We start from the raw sequence: 16,825 nt of genomic DNA on the forward strand, positions 1-16,825 counted from the left end.
ACAGCAGAACATTCTAGCAGCTCCACCATCTTCACAGGTCACCTTTTATTGACTGGCACTTGACAGCACTGAGGAAGATGTAGAGCTGAAAAAGTGTTCAGCTTCTGAAGAAGATCCAACTCTTTTTACTAAGGTCCTCTTTACCAACTTCTGTGAGACATTATACAAGTGGTTATGGCAGGGGGCTACTGCCAGGTGGTGCCCCAAAGAGTGCACTGGGAGCTTGAAGGATCAAGACAGATGCTTCAGAAGGGTGTGTGTGCGTATATACTTGCCTAAAAGGCTGCTTTGTCAGGGATAGGCATTTTAATCTGCCTAGAAAATGAAAAGGCTTTTTAAAAAACAAACCCCCCAAAACATAGGGAATATTCTTTTCATTCACTATTTCATTTCTTTTCATTCATTTKCGAATTCTGCTATAAGATCATGTAAAGATGAACTGCTGCCTGCTGAAGAAATTTATGAAAACCCATTTAGCAAGCAAAAAGATTCCTGGTCCGTGGTCTGATGGGTGCTGCGAACTTCCCAATGTTTGGGCTGTGAGACTGAAAGCAGCTGGCTGCCTCCTATGATCAAAAAATGGTGAGAAATACTGGATCCTCAATGAGAATCGGGATCTATGTGTGCCTTCCCATAGTAACATCTAGGTAAATTGTCCTTGTGGTCTGAATTGTGGTGGAGGTCAGTGTTTTCATGCTTTAAGGAGCACTAATGTAGAATGTTCCATTATGTGACTTTGTAACTATAGTTTTCTATAGTCAAGATGGGTACGTGATGGAGATTGCTTGGCATTGGGCTTTACCTTTTTTATTTTATTTTATTTTATTTTATTTTATTTTATTTTATTTTGGAAGGTAAAAGCTGAATGAAGTGGTTTCCAGGACACCTTTTCAATCTTGACCAACAGTAACTGCTGCTGGGAAAGGAGAATCCACGGTGAAAGTCTTCAAGTACTGATTACCCCATTCTTGAGCAAGGTATCCAATTTTTAAGCTAGCAGGTCAAGACACAAAGATCCAGCCTGCAAACTGTCTTCCAAGTTCTTTGTATTTTTTTTCCTTTTGCTGTGATTGTGTGTTATATTTTGTCAGTCATGAAGTCTGTTGTACATCCCAGAGAGTTATTGAGAAAGAAACAGTTTGTAGGTCATCATGAAAGAGCAGCTTCTTCAGATTTGCTGTATATTTACAACTCCTCCCATTAGGAGTTATTATTTGAATTTATTTATTTCAATTATTTGAATTAGGTGTCAGAGTGCTTAGGAAAGCTTCTATCTGTGTCTTTTACGTAGATGTGGGTCAGCTCAAGAGAAGCAGGGAAATGCTGCTGAGCAGCAGGTTATGTACATAGGAGGTATTTGATTTGTATTGACTCTTATAAATAGCTTTAGCTGCAATATGTGAATCAGATGGGAAACCGTCAAACTTTTGTGTCAACGTTTCACTGGCAAAGATAAAAAAGAGAGGAGGAGAGACTACCACAGGGAGAAAGCTCTGGAAATAATCCTTCACAGTGTGAGGTTCTACATTGTGCGACAAAGAGGGAACAACTAATTGGAGCATTRTTTTCCTAGCAGAAACTCACATTTTGTTCTCAGTTACATGTCTGCAAATGCACCAAAGTAATTGGAATAACACCTCCAGCAGAAGAAGTTCAGATACCATGGTGATGSGTGTTAATAGCGAGACCTGCTAGATACAGCAAGATGCACAGATGACAGTTTGTCTCAAATAAATGTATTTCAAAAGTCAGAGAGATATCTACCTGCAGCTTTCTTCTGAATCAGTCACCAAAACAGCTTAAGAAATCTGCTGCCTACACATGTTCATTCACAGGAATTTGGTTYGCTATACTAATGTTTCAAAGACAAAAATTCTGTTTTCCTCGAAGCTAACAAAAAATTATAAACTGTGATCTCATTTATGAATTCTCACTTGCTACAGGAGATTTAGACAAAATACATTTTTATCACATCTGCTATATCATTAGAAATAATTTTTAATGTGGTACTTTTAAAAATGGGCAAGTTTTGAGTTTTCAATTGTGCTAATGAGATCTGGATACTAGGACTGGAAAGTGGTGAGGAAATCTGTGGGTAAGCCTAACCAGCACATCTGTAAGTGTTTCATTGCTGCAAATATTTACTGAAGATCTGTTCCTCAGGCACTAAATAAGTGCCTTTTTATATTTTTTATATTTTTTTCCCCACTAACATTCAAATAAGATCAACAAAACTGTTCTCAAGTTCGGATTTTCCTTTTCTTTCCTCAAAGAATGTGTAACTTGCTATTAGGGAGTTTAAATGATTAAACTTGTGATAATTCTATGCCTTTTAGGGATGACCTTTACTCTCTGAACTGTATCACAGATCTCTGGAGGCATAAATCATGAAGTGGCTTGAAATGCTCAGAGTAAAAATCATACCAGTTTACATGCAGGTCATTTTAAGCCTGACCAAACCTAGATAATCAGCTCAGAGGAGACCTTGCACACAGTATTCCCACAGAGTCTGGAGGAATCTCTCCAGGCAACTTMAGGGAGCTTGAACTTCCTAATTCCTCCATTGGCGTTCTCCAAAAAAAGAAGAAGGGAACTCAGGARGCCATTTAGAAGATAAGAAATCTCTTATAGCAGACCAATTAAGGCTGATAACCATGGCTGGAGATGTATATTGAGTGTATGTGCAGTATTTGGTATATGTGCAGCGTACTATCYTGACTGCCTGGACTATGGCCCAGCATGACAAGATGGATGGGGTTGTGCAACCCTCCAGAACAGCAGCTGCTCTTCTTTTACCCTCCTTTCTACCYTAAGAATGGATGCTTTCTTCCACAKAGTAGTTACTCAACAAGATCTGCATTGGCAAAGATGCAGCTCTTGATAGAGTTTTGCATCTTTCACTAACAGATTAGAGAGAAGCACCTACAAACCTGATGCTAATGAGAATATATGCTTGAAATTGCTTGTAAGCGCTGATTGATCTGTTCATCCATTAACAGATCACTTGCACTGAAATGCAAGTGTGCTGAATTGTAACGGTTTTCAGCTGCTTTTGTTTGTAAACCTTCAGAGAAAATAGTGAAGTGCCTTGATTTGAAGTAGCTGAATAGTGTATGGAAGCTCCTTTTACTGCAGAAATACTGATACTCACCCAGAAAATGGAACTGCTGACCTATATATATAAACAACATGCATGAATTTTTAGAAGTCAGAGTTTAGATTTAGAAGGGGGATTATCTTCTTTTATTTTTCTTTCTTTTTTTTTTCTCTTTTTTTTTTTAGTGGGCTATGGTGTTAAAGTCGCTGCTTTATGTGTTGTAGCTGACAACTAAAATGACATGATCTGACAGCCTTCCCGCCTACATTAGAAGGTCAAATTCCACAGTATCAGAAATCATTCCTTCTATAATTGTTCTGAGTAAATATAAGCTTCTTTTACYCTAGTCATTCAGCATGGTGCAGAACAAGCTCCAACTAGACATTTCATTCAGGACTTCAGCATAAAAGCCTTTTACATCAGACACGCTGAGGAGAACTTATTCAGTACAAGGCTTCARGGAAGATGCCTGCTGCATGTATCTTTTAGCGGAGTTAGGTGGATCTGTCCTTGTTTGGCCTTGTTTCCTATCTTCTCTTCTACTTTTTCATGTTTTTGTTTGAAGCTTGGCTTCTGCATTACTTATTGCACAGGTGCACTGCAAAGGGAAGGGGCTGCACTGATTCCCTGCCAGACAGTTGCAAATGCGCTTTCCTTCTGACACCACAGATATATGAGCAGAACCAGGAAAGGAGGTTTGCATTCAAGGCATCTGAAGCCTTTTTCTCCTATTTCACTGTGTCTCTATATTAGAGAGTTTCTCCCCAGGAGAATTAATCTCAGAAGAGAGAGGCAAAGATGCTAGGTGACGAATGTGGAATTGTTGTGGGCACAGAGCTGCCTGGACCCTAGGCTCTTGCATTAGTCACAAAGTCGGTCTTCCTCCAAGCASCTGGCCTCTCTAATCTATCATTACACTGAAAAAAAAAAAAAATCACAAATCTTTCCCAAGCTCTATTTTGCAGGTAGAAGCCTGCATTTAGCTGAATGCTCATGTCTCCCCTTGCAAGGAAGCTCCTCCAAGTCTGTGCCAGCCTTGGGTCCTCTGCAACTAGTTGTTCCTCCCGGACAGAGCAGATACTAGTGCAACCAAACAGGAAGTTTCAGGGCCTTAAATAGAGATGCCGAGCTCTTCTGTCTTATTTAGCTATATATCAGCTGTTGATTCCGCCTCAAAATCCTTCTACTATCCTAAACTGGAGGTGAATTCACCCAAACCAGCCTCTAGGTAAGTAATGTGCCACCTCACATTATCCTTTGTGCTACAGTTCATTCTGCTTTCATATCTCGCCAGAGAGAATTTCCACATTAAATCCATGTCACTTGTTTGCCTTTACCATTTGCGGGGGACAGCTTTTTGCAGCTCAGAAGCATCTAACCAGAATGTCCTGTAGGGGATATCAAACAGACATTTTCAATCTTCTGCCACTTTAAGGAAAAATAATCAGAGTAAGGCACCTGCCAATCTTTTGCCAGATGAATGTCTGGAAAATACAAAGTATCCCCAGAAAAGTTGGTGCACTGAGGCAAATAGCAGCTATTTGCTAAGCAAACACTGGTGATTAACAGATGAGTTGAGAATATTGCCCATCCACGTGCCTGACATCTCATTACCTTGCCTACAGTTCAGAGTCATGTTTGTTGCTCAGCATCAGGCTGGGAAAACTGCCTTGGGACATACAGCAGAGACGAACTGCAGGTCACATCAGGGCATTTCAAAAGGAAAGAGCAAACCAGCCTTGGGAGGAGCATCTTCTGCCCCCATGATTTGGGACTCATTTCCCCAACTACTATCATCCTTCTGTGGCAAGTTCCTGGTTTCTTGGAGGCTGCACCTAAGTTCAAACCTGTCTTCAGCTCGTACCCTTGCTCTCCAAAGTTGGTACTAAAAATCACTGTGTTTTTTTGCTTTTTCTTAGCTATGCTGTCGTTTTCCTTCCTGTGGGATCAGTCAAGTGTGAACCTCTCCTCTTCCMAGGAGCCTCTGAGAGGATTTGGTGGCTGTAGTCACACAGAGGGATTTTTTTTTTTTTTTTTGCCATGCTCTGTTCTTCTTATGACACTTTATTCTATCCCAGTGTTATCCAAAATAAGAAATGTAAAYGTACTTCAACAACTGCAGTTAAATTCATCCTCACCCAGGGACTGCTGCACTGGATGTAGGAAACAGGGATTTCAGCAGTGTTTATGGAGTTGCATGTATCATTTATCTTTCTGCTTCTGAAWGATCAAAATCCTATTTTGACACCTTCTTGACATCTGCCATGCAGTAGCAGATGTCCAGGGCCTTGAAGCTTGGCTTCAGTGATCAATAATTAACATTAGTCACATCATTTCTTCCAAAGATTTGACATTTACTCTTTTACATAAAAAATGAATGGGAAGACTAGACTAGAGAATGGGCTCATATATTTAGCCATCTACCTGGGGTTCATTAAATACCTTATTTAAGCCTGAAAATATTGCAGAGTAAAGATAAGTTGCACTAGAAGGAAGAACATCTTAGCCGTGCTCCCAGACTGAGGACTGGATTGCTTTGCACAAAGCTGTTCCTGGTCACAGGAATCTTGCTCGCTTCCATGGGGACGAGAGATGCCCTTGACTTCATGTCCTCTGCAGCACTGATTGCCAAAGCTTCTGCTAGCCCATCATCTTGGGCTGTACACAGATTTAAATGGAGCATCTGCGTAAGGGATGTTTCAATCTGCTTTAGCCTCTCTCTCTCCACCTAATCAGCCCTTTCATCTTGAGGGAAATCATTGTAGAGAGATGTCAGGATGTCAAAAGCTTTCAGTGCCAACTTCGCCCTCCCAGCTGAGACAGCACTAGCTTCCCTTCTCCAGCAGACTGGGACATAATCCATCCCATTTTGCACAACGGCTGTAATCCTAGCACTGTTTACTCAAGCATGGCCATGCTGCAATTAGAGCCGATGGCTTTAAACATCCAAACGATGCCATTGGCAGAGCTTGTGCTTCAGAGGGTGAAATGCCAGCACCTCCTCTATGATTCCTGCAGCCGTTTCCCAAACAATAATTGAAGTGCCGTAGCATGGTCTTGATCCTCTGAACTGCCATGCAAGGAAGCACTTTTCCCAGTCTCATCATTGGCTTTCATGTGGTCCTCACACTCCCGAGGATCCTTTGTGTTTTSTCTGGATATTTAATGCGAAACAGGTGAATGGACCTGGTTTTTCTTATGAAGGTTTTAAATGCTCTTTCTGGGCAGAACAATCTCCTGTGTAAATGTTGGGTGAAGTCCTGAACACATCCTCCAGCACCAGAAGAAAACAAAAACTTTTATTTTTTTGGAAATTCCCCTTCTTGCAACAAGCAAAAAAAATTCCCCTCTAAGTCTGAATCTAAGTCTAAGTCTAAGTCTAAATCTAAATCTAAATCTAAATCTAAATCTAAATCTAAATCTAAATCTAAATCTGTCTCTTGCTGATGAAAAATAACCCAGATCCTGTGGGCTGGGGCTGTGAACCATCGCAGCCTGCAGGCACCAACTAGATCAAGCCAAGCAAGAAGTCTGTCTGCTGCTGTTTGTGCAGAGGACAACTGCATTTACTCTGCTACAATACAGTGCATTTATTGTATGCATTTTATCTGAACTCRATGTTTATCTCCATCTCATTTTTTTACAGTGAAAACTGACAGCTTTTAAGTGTTTTTCTCTGTAAGTGAACTACTCCAGGAGGTTCCAGTTGGCTTCTTTTCGGAGGAGAGTGAGAGAAATCACAACTAGCACTGAAAAGCAGCCACGTTTGATTTCTTATGCTTGTGATACATATTTTCTAGCAGTGAGAAATCTTGAGGAGTGTAGAAAAAATACAGGATGAGAAATCATTGCCTAATTGATTTGGGCAATTCAAGTAGGTACATTTAGAATGGCCCATTTGTCCAACTGTAACTAAGTATTTTCCAAGAGCATATATGATATATATGACTTAATCTTATATATCTCATATATATGACTTAATCTTGACATAGAGCAAATCCCAAAGAGCCTGGGCAGTCCCAGGCTCACTCTGCTGAGATCTCCTCAGTGAGTGTCTTTGCTTCTAGGCTCAGCCATGTGAAAAGCAATTCCTTATAGATTTGCCAGGATTTCTGGATTTTCAACAGAAAAATTCAACTGTGGTGGCTTTTAAGCAGCTCATTCAGGTCCAGCAGTGCATGTGCCTACCCCGCAAGACCATGTGGTTGGCCAGCAGCAGACTGATGGGGGTTTGACCGAGATGCACTCAGAGACTGGTAATGATCCATTTCTTGGGGTGGTAGGAGGTGAATGTAGCATTCCTGGCTTGTTTTCAGGCCCTCCTAAGCCAACTGTGTAGCCCCACAATCTGTGTGTGYGTGATGAAGCGCGTGCTCCCTTCATCCTCCAGACATTAAAACAACAACATCCCCGAGACCCAACCACACTCATAAATTATGTGAGTAATTGCCGACAGGTCAGATGCAGCTGTTTTCTGCAGTCCATGTAGCTTTGTAGCTGCCTGGCAGTGACGTGTGGTGTGTACGACAGCAAAGCTATTACAGCACCAGATCAGCTCAGCTGCTGTGATGTGGGACCCCTTTGCAGAGGAGCCAAGCAGGTTGCATCTTATTCTTGTTGCATCCAGGCTTCASCTGCGGCCAGAAGTGCTATAATGTCTGCATTACAGCTCTCAGTTCACTGCCTGTTAGCCAGATGATGGTCTGGTCTGGGTAATGTGCTTCTCACCTAATTACTTTTTATTTGTTGAGATTAAAAAAAAATAGAAAGAGAGGTCCTTCCTTAATATGCAATTAGAGGTCACTTTATATGGGCCATGAAACGTTAATGGCATTTAGCAGCTTATAACTGTTTTTTAATTGCAAATAACTCATTGTAATGTATTGATTGCCTTGGTTGTCTTGAATCGCCTTGCCTGACACTGTCATTCTTGAATCTTCCTTAGGCTTATCTTAAAGTCCTCCTTGTAGTCCCCATGTGAAACAAGGAGGAAAATAATCTTCTGAAGGCAGTAGTAGAATGTCTCAGAGTTACTTAAACTATTCTTGCAGCACGGCTGTCTCTTCCSACCCAGTAATGCCTTTTCTCTGGGAAACTGGATGCTCCAACGTTCTAAGAAGAAACTGTGTAATATACTCTAAGTGACCCTGCGTGTGCAGGGAAGTTGGACTAGATGACCTCTAAACATCCCCTCCAATCTCAAAGATTATATCACTCTATGATTCTAACAGCAGATGAATTGATGGAGATACAGGGAAAATGGATCTTATTAAGGCTTGAATGTAAATATTGGAGGGAAAACTAAAAAAGTAACATATCTTCACTGTCTTCCCCAAAGCAKACTGCAACTTTTTTTCATAGTATATCTTTATTTTTATTCTTCTCGTATTGTTGTTTGAGTCCTAAGTTTTATTCTTGCATTTTCAGACAGTCAATGGCCCTTATCGACTCTCCTGAGCCCCAAAATCCTACAGTTTGGATGAATCTGGCTCCAAACCTGCTGCTGTGTGGCCCTTCTCACTTTGCAGCCCCATGTGCCCCACAGCTGCTATCTGCCTCCCCGGGGTTTTACCTCTCCCCATGCTAGAAGCTGGATACGCAATGTCCTTGTGCTGCAGAACTGCCAAAAAGCAAGTCTCTCTTTGGTGTGTGGTGCTTATCAATTTTTGTCCAACACAAGCATTTCATTTCAGGGATGCTGAGCCCCTGAAACGTTTGAGATGGCTTCAGGTCTAGAAGTCAACGGAGAAAGCAAACAAAAGACCAAGAAAACCAGGGAAAGCACCTCCTGACTCTTTTATTCTCTGCTATTCTGCCTGATCTGCTCTCTTTGGGAGGGAAAGCATCTAGCATCCTCCCACAGCCAAGGTCTGAGCATGGCTTGAACTGCAAAGGCATCTTAAATAAATCTCTTTCATCTTGCAGAGCAGGTTCCTACCATCAGCTGCAGAGAACTTCTTTAAACTATCRTAGCAACTTTCTGTGCCTGCCTTGACTTTTTGCTGTCAGAATAGATCTCGCAAAGCCACTTTCTCCTTTGCTTTTGGGCAATAACATGACTTCGCCTCATCATTCAGAAATGACTGACATGAGGCATGAGTAGCAATATTGCCTCTTTATCCCTACAGAGAAACGCTGTCTCTCAGGACACAGCATTGCAGTCCTGGCCTGGCCTCAGCCCATGGTTTAAGCAGAGCAACAATTTCAGTCCTCTCCCCACTAGAACCAGGAGGACTCTATTATAGCTCCATAAACAAATAAAATTCAAAAGCATTGAACAGTTCAAAAGTGAACAGTTCACAGTATTTCCTACGGTCAAGACACAGCAGACAGGAATGATGGGGAGAATTGTCCTCTATTTGCCCAAGAGAGTGCGAACTAGCACTAATTATGCCTCATAATGCTGTTTCATGTCTCTTTTTCCTGCGTTCCCCTCCTAGCTCCCAGACCACCCCTGCTCCTGCCTCTGCAGTGAGTGAACGTGCTCCTGTGCTGCCAGGAGCCCAGCTGGGCTGGTTTGTGCCTCCAGTCCGTGACGATGCCGGAGCGATGAGCCGCGCAGCAGCCGGAGAGCCGAGCAGCGCGCCACGGCTCTTGGCTGCAGCGMCACGGGCAACGCAGGGCACCAAGCCGAGGCAGGGAAGAAAAGCACTAATTTAGTGTCATGCTAAAGGCCATCGTTCGTGTGGACTCTGGAGGCCCCTGCATGGCACCGCTGGCTCTTGTGCCTCTGTTCGACGTCCCAGCGTGCGACAGCAACAGCCCCTTTCTTTTGGATAGCCAGCAGGATAGGAAGAATTAATCTAAAAGCAGGATGTAGCCTTTATATCTCTTGATTTCTTTGTCCCCTTCGTTACCTTTAAACGGTAGCTTGATGCACTTGGGTTTTAGTGCAGCATATAAATAATGGGATAAGGGAGAAGGTGAGACCAGCAAATCCTCCCACCAGAGCTGCAAGAGCCCCAGCTCTGAATCAGGTACCTGTGGCCCAAAAGCACCTGGGTACCATCCCCTGGCCAAAGATGAGCGACGAGTGGCCACAGGGCATTTGGGCTCCTAGCAGATCAGGTAAGGGTTTGCTATGAAATAGATTCTTGCTCTCAACTGTTCTTACTGTGTCATTTGCCCTGGGTGCCGTTCAGTGACTTACCCCCACAGCAACTATCGAGCACTGGCATCCCAGGCAAGGGCACGTTGCCAGTTTACATTTCCTGCTAACTGTTCGTTGCAGATTAATTCATAAATAATTCATCAGATGTTGTACTCTGTTCTCAAAAGATCACGGCGTAGGTGGTGGGTTGTGTTTTTTTCTTGGAAGTGCCACTGCTTTTCTCCTTTCTTTTGTCTCTGTTAGTGTGCACAACTCCTGTAATATTCACAGCTCCTGCTTCTACTATAGATGCTTTCCTACCAGGGGCTCCGGCACAAGCATGAGCCACATGATGCAGGGGCAGCAGCAGCAGAAAGCCAGGTCCGAGGAGGTTACCAGAGAGATTTCAGAGGAGTTTTGTGTTTTTCCCTCCCCACACGCATGCAATGAATGGAGCAATGCAGATGGAAGGGAGCACTGCCAAGCAAGGAGGCAGTGAGCATGTTTTCTGTCTGCAGTGCTGTGTGTCTTATGAGACTGAAAACAAAGGCTACACATAGGAAAAATATGTCTCTGTAGGTGTGAAAGGGAAAATGTTTCGGCTGCTGCAGCACGAGCTTAGCTAGGCTGAAGCAGAGTGGCTATGTGAAGGGCTATTCACAACCCCCAGTTTTAAAAACTGCAGGTCTCGTCAGTAATGTGTGTTACAATACCCTGACAGTGTGAGAAATATTTTAAAACTACTTACAAACTGCTTTTTATTCTGAAATGACTGCAAAAGAACAGCCAAGCTCTATCTGTTGGCCAGATTTCTTGCTTTCTCTCTATTAAATGAGAGCATATAAATTCCCTTAGGGAGACATTCAGTACGGGGGCTGTTTAGGTCTGAGTCCTCATCACTAAATTTAAGAGGATTTTTCCATTCAATTTAAGGACCAGACAAATCAAGGTCACAGCACCAGAGAGAAAAACATACGCTTGTCATCACTGATTTTGGACACTGGTTGTAAAAGCAATCACTCTGATTTAACAACTGAACTTCAGCAGCAACCACTTGTCCACAGTAGACCTAGATGAAAAACATAAAAACCCAGTTGCACGTACAATTTTAAAATGTTAGGAGTTGATGTCATTCTACAGAGTTTGAAATCAACTCATTTGGTCTTACTGATTATTTTCTGCCTTTATAATTCTGTCTTTATTCATTTTGCCTTTTTTATCTGCTATTTAGGAATAAAAGCCAACCTAAATTACTAACTTAAAGAGAGAAAAAGGAAAACAAGCAGAAATTAGAAGGTGCCTTTTAAAATGTACAAATGTACAAAGGCAGAAAACTAGGAAGAAACTGAATTTTTGACAACTTTTCCAGGGACTCAATTATGAAAAATAAAATCCTGTTTTTACCACAACTTTCCAAGCTTTCAAAAATGTCAAAAAATACAGCTGCTAACAAGTACCGCTCATAATGCTGCTGGCTGTTCAGCTACAGAGTTGTGTCTTATATGCTGTTTCAGTGGCATCCCCCAGCAATGTGGTTCTAGATTGGAGTTGGCTCATAAATTATTTCATTTTAATGATTTTTTAACTCTCTCTCTCTCTCTTTTTTTTTTTTTTTCTTTTAAGTGCAAACAATCCAAAATCCATAGCATCGCAAACAGTGCTCTCCACAACCCGAGTATCCTGAACGCCTGCATTTTGGCAATGTAACGACTGGGATGACTGGACTTACACTCCGCATTGGAAGGTAAACAGCAGTTTTGGGCGGGATTGAATTTGTGCTATTTGTTGAGATAAGCTGCTTCAATCAACACTTGCCTTTACTGAGAATATTGAGGGCTTTTGATGCTGCAGAATAGTTCACTGTGATGGTCCATTTGGGCAGCTCTGGCAGACCGATGTTGGTTTGAGCTCTCATTCACGTTTGCTACACTCAGAGGAAAAAAAGAATAACACATCTTTCCTTCTTAACAATCATTATTTTATTAATATATTTTACAAGATCGCAGTTGAAATCATTTAAATACAAATTCTTTTTTATACAGAAAGTGTAATAAAGTTAAAATAGTTCCTTGTGTAATTCTTAGCATTATTGCAATGCTTACAAAATTTTGCATAGAGTGTGCAAGGATTGATGTTGTTTGATACAAAAAAGCTGTATATTTTCCCACACAACCACACACATACATAAATTAAAAAGGAAAAAAAAAAGCCAAACCAATCTGAACTTCTTAATGAGAACTGTGATAAGACGTCAACTTCGTTTTGTCCTCTTCACACTATCAAGGTCATTGGTGGTTATCAGAGTAGAGGTCAGACAAGGTATTTTATCATCGCAGATGAAAGCTGCTATAGCATACGGGTCATGCCTATAATGATACAGCTGTGGATGAATGGGAGTTTTGCTTCAAGTCTCACAGAAAGTTCGCTGTCGGTTTTGCCTATGCGAAGCATATATGGGGTTAACATCAAGAACTCTGTTGGCATTCGAGCAGCACCACTCGCACAAGGCAAAGAACTAAAATAAGCTCTGGGCAAAAATAAAGAAAGATGGCAAAAATAGGGAGTGAAATGGTCGTGCAGTGGGAGGCTGCCAGCACCGCTCCAGCTGGGCCCTCAGTGCACCCTCACCTCTGGTCCTGGCTCAGAGGGCTTGTCCCCGAGACCAACAGGCAAGGGCAAAGCCACCATCAACCTCCCCACTTTGAAGCAAAATGCTTGGGATGCCCTCCCAGGGATGCAGGAGCTCAATGTGCTCCAAGAACTAACCCCTTGCACCTTCTGGCATGGCTGCTGCTGCTCGCAAGGTGTCCAGAGGCTTTTGAGGACAGCGACCAGTAACTGTCACCATTATTTACACCGCTTAACACTGCACGGACATGCAACCTGCGAAATCATTAATGCTGCCAGAGTATCGTATTATCCGTTCCATCACTAGCACTGATATTTGGAGCTGTTAGCTGCACACATCCTGAGGAGGGCCCAGAAACAGCATAATTGGCTTTTAGTGAAAAATGCCAACTCCTTCCCCTGTTTTGGAAGAGAGCTAGTTACAGTGCTGGTGGGGTGGTTTTTGGAGCTAACTAAGTGTGGGAGGAACTCTTAACAGCAACATTTCTTCAACTATAATCCAGTCTCTGATAAAAATAAAACCGCCCACAAATAATTATGCTCTTGCTCTCCAGTGTGAGCCTGCCTCAAGATGTTTCAAGGACTCTGTTATGAGGAAATCTTTAAAAGACCAGAGAAACTGCATTGCTTTGGAAAGTGATAATGCATTTAGCAGTAGCAGGCTTCAGAAGGCTTTATCTCTTATCAGCAGTTAAGCCTTTTGAATGGGGCAAAAAATGTGAGAGTACAATGCAATTTTAAATTCCTGTTACATGCAAAGATGCACACAACCTATGCTTTGCAATGGGTCTATTCCTATAATGGCAAATGTGTAAGAAATGGCGAGACTTTCGATTTGGGAAGCAGCTGATGAAAGGCTCCAAAGTATCTTTTGTACCTAAGGAAAAAAACTGTTTTTTTTTCCCCGCTATGGCTGCTTTTTGTAGTAGGACACACCACAAACGTAGCACTTTGCAGAAATATCTCCCTTTCCTTCTTTTTGTTTTATGACAGAAAAATTAAACAAATTAAATGCAAGACAAGCATAGATTTACGTATAGTTCCATAGTGGACATACTCTCCCTGCTTTTACTAGTGATAAAAAGCTAACAAATAACTCATGCTGTCTGTGCTCATGAGTCGTTTCAGAGGAGCACCTGCTTGCTCTGACCAGGCAGCCACCAGCTCCTGACCTGCCAACGGGCTTGTGAGAGCAACACACAAGCTCTGGGTCGAAATAAGGGTGCTCTGCGTTGTAATAAGGTGAGACACTTCCTCAGAGCAACCACAGGGATAGCTCTCCAGCAGGAATTACACTTGCAGCAAATTAATTTTTAAGCAGCTCACAATTCTAGCTGAGAGTGACTCGGATAGGAAATCTCAGTGGTATGCAATGATTGTACTCGCTTCTTCACTTTACATACAAATCCTGCAGCTTTCAATATCCATCTTTTCCTGTACAAACAAAGTGTGTCACAAAGTGTTCACAACGGCACAATACAATTCAAATGGCAGGACAAGAAATTCTTAAATGATAAAGCCTCAGGGCTGTATGCGCATAAAAACTATTTGCATCTCAACCTCAGTAGTTTTCTAAACACAGGCTATAATTTCTATCCAAGCCCCAAGCCACTGTGGCTGTTGTGGATGGAAGCAATACCCTTAGCAATCTCAACAAACAGCCGAAGCTGTAAGCGATTTCAGTGACAATAACTTCACCACAAACCATGCTGATCAAATCTAGTTGCTACCATATTTAGTAAAATGGCCAATACTCATTTAAAATGTAATGTGTAAGCAATGATATTTATTCCATTACTGCGATGGGGGGGATATTTGTTACCTTTCCTTCTCCCTTCTTCCTGCCTTATTCAATTCACTCCATTCTTGCTTGAATAATCTAGTCATTGGTGCCTCATCAGTGTTTAACTCATTCACAGCCATAGACCTGGCTAGATGAGCTGTGAAAATACTGCAATGTCTGTGCAGAAGGCCTAATTTTTACTGAAGAGTCACTGCCCCATGCTTCCTACTTGTTAGTTTTGGTCTGCAGAGGTGTGAAAGAATGAGTACAAGGCCACCTGAACGTGGCCCAGTGTGTGGGCAGAACACTGGCTACCAGAATACTACACACCAGTTTTGGAATTGATGAAAAAGGTTAAAATGTGGAAAACCTGACCGTTACGGTGATTGCACACCTCTACAACGACGACAACGAGGGCGAAAACGCTGCTGTTTTCACACTTGAAAAGCACTGACCTGCTGATTGCTAGTGCTTCACCGAAGCGCTCTCTCCGTTTGCTCAGGTGCATTCTGGATGATGACATTTTGAAACTTAAAATGTCAGCCATAAAAATAAAAGAGCAGAGCTGCTAACTTTTTTGTTTTCACTGTATGTACTTTAAAAATGAAAGGATTATGACACAGCTATGCTTCCGTACTGAGGAGGGTCATTATGAATGCTTAAGACTAAAGATTCAGATGGTCTTGCTACAGGAGTAGTAAGACCTCTGGTTTTCTAGTTTTCTCACTGAAATGGAGCCCAAGTGCACCGTGCCTCTTCTCGATAACTCTGCCACTGTCCCTCATCTGTTACAGCTTGAATGCACTTAAGTAAAAAGCCACACACTTACTTGGCTTATTTATACTTTCAGCCTAAGACTGCATTTTTAAAAATTCTTATACTCTACCACATTTCTACGTCTTCCAAATTTCAGATATCTCTTCCTTCTGTATGCATTTAAATAATTTCACATTATTTCCTTTTGTCCTTATTAACGAAGTTAAGAATCTTCTCGATGCTTTATTCATTCAAATGCAGCCATGCAATAAACCTGCATTCGTCCTGCCCAGATCCCAAAAAAGCACCAGTAAAGTTAGTGCCTTTCAGGGGTGAGGGCTACTAGGGAACGGGTGAATTGCTGTAAGTCTTTGGTCTTTGCCTCACTCTTCTTTGCAATATGAAACTTAAAGCCACAACAGTAAGTATATATATATATGTATATGAATAATATTTTTGTAAACAAGTGTATACGAACATGTATATATATATATGAGTACATGTGTGAGCATTTTATGACAACAAAAGCTAATTTCCTTTAAGAATGCCTGTCATTCATTAGAAACTAGATATGACACTAAGTGACTTGACATCTTCACAAGATCGATAGGAATCTGTCCTTGGAGCAATTTCTAAGGAGCTTTTCCTTGATTTAGACATCATTCTGTCACTATACCATACAGATGCTATTTTAGGCTTCTATCTTAAACTCTTTTTTTTTTTTTTTTTTTTTTTTCCCTCATATATTGTGGTATTTGTGACTAAAGGAGCAAAAACAAAAATCCTTTTCAAAATACAGCTGTTTGACAGCATGACTGAGAGAAACAAACAGGAATCATTCTTGCACCTTTAGTTTTCTAACAGCGTATACCTAGCAGATGCCTCACACCATTTTTATAGTTGCTGGTTTCCCCCATCTCCCTTTACTGTTAGTATTTCCTTCATACTGTCAAGCGAACCATTTCCCTAACTGCTGGGAAACTTACACTTCAAAGAAGTGTATGAAGCAAAAAACAAGTAAAGAAACTTGGACAATGATTACAGCCACATAATCAGTATTAGGATCCCTGCTTTTGTTAATGACATTTTGCTTAAAATTCAGAACAAAACACCCCAACTCACTTATTACAGCAGAAGGGTCATACATTACACATGGATAAAGCCCTGGTGTACAAGTAAGCACTGTCAGTCATTTTTTTGACTGCTTTCTAAAGTGTGGCATTCAAAGCAAACTTAACAAGGTCTAAAAGCCCTATAAAATTAAGAGCTAAAATACATAAAAGCATTTAACTGCAGTATTCATGGTTGCCCAAGGTATATTGACATTAGTACCACAGTTGCTTGATTAGCATTTTGATGTGTTTTTAATGCACATAGCTGCAATGCAGAATCRCATGCAGCGCAGTCAGAGCTCAGCCCTGCAGCCACTGCAATTAAATGGCAGTGTTTCCATCAGCCCCAGTGCCCTGAA

This window comes from Nothoprocta perdicaria, unplaced genomic scaffold, assembly GCF_003342845.1.
Source record: "Nothoprocta perdicaria isolate Ctin4 unplaced genomic scaffold, notPer1 scaffold_5, whole genome shotgun sequence".
In the NCBI taxonomy this organism is placed as follows: Eukaryota; Metazoa; Chordata; class Aves; order Tinamiformes; family Tinamidae; genus Nothoprocta; species Nothoprocta perdicaria.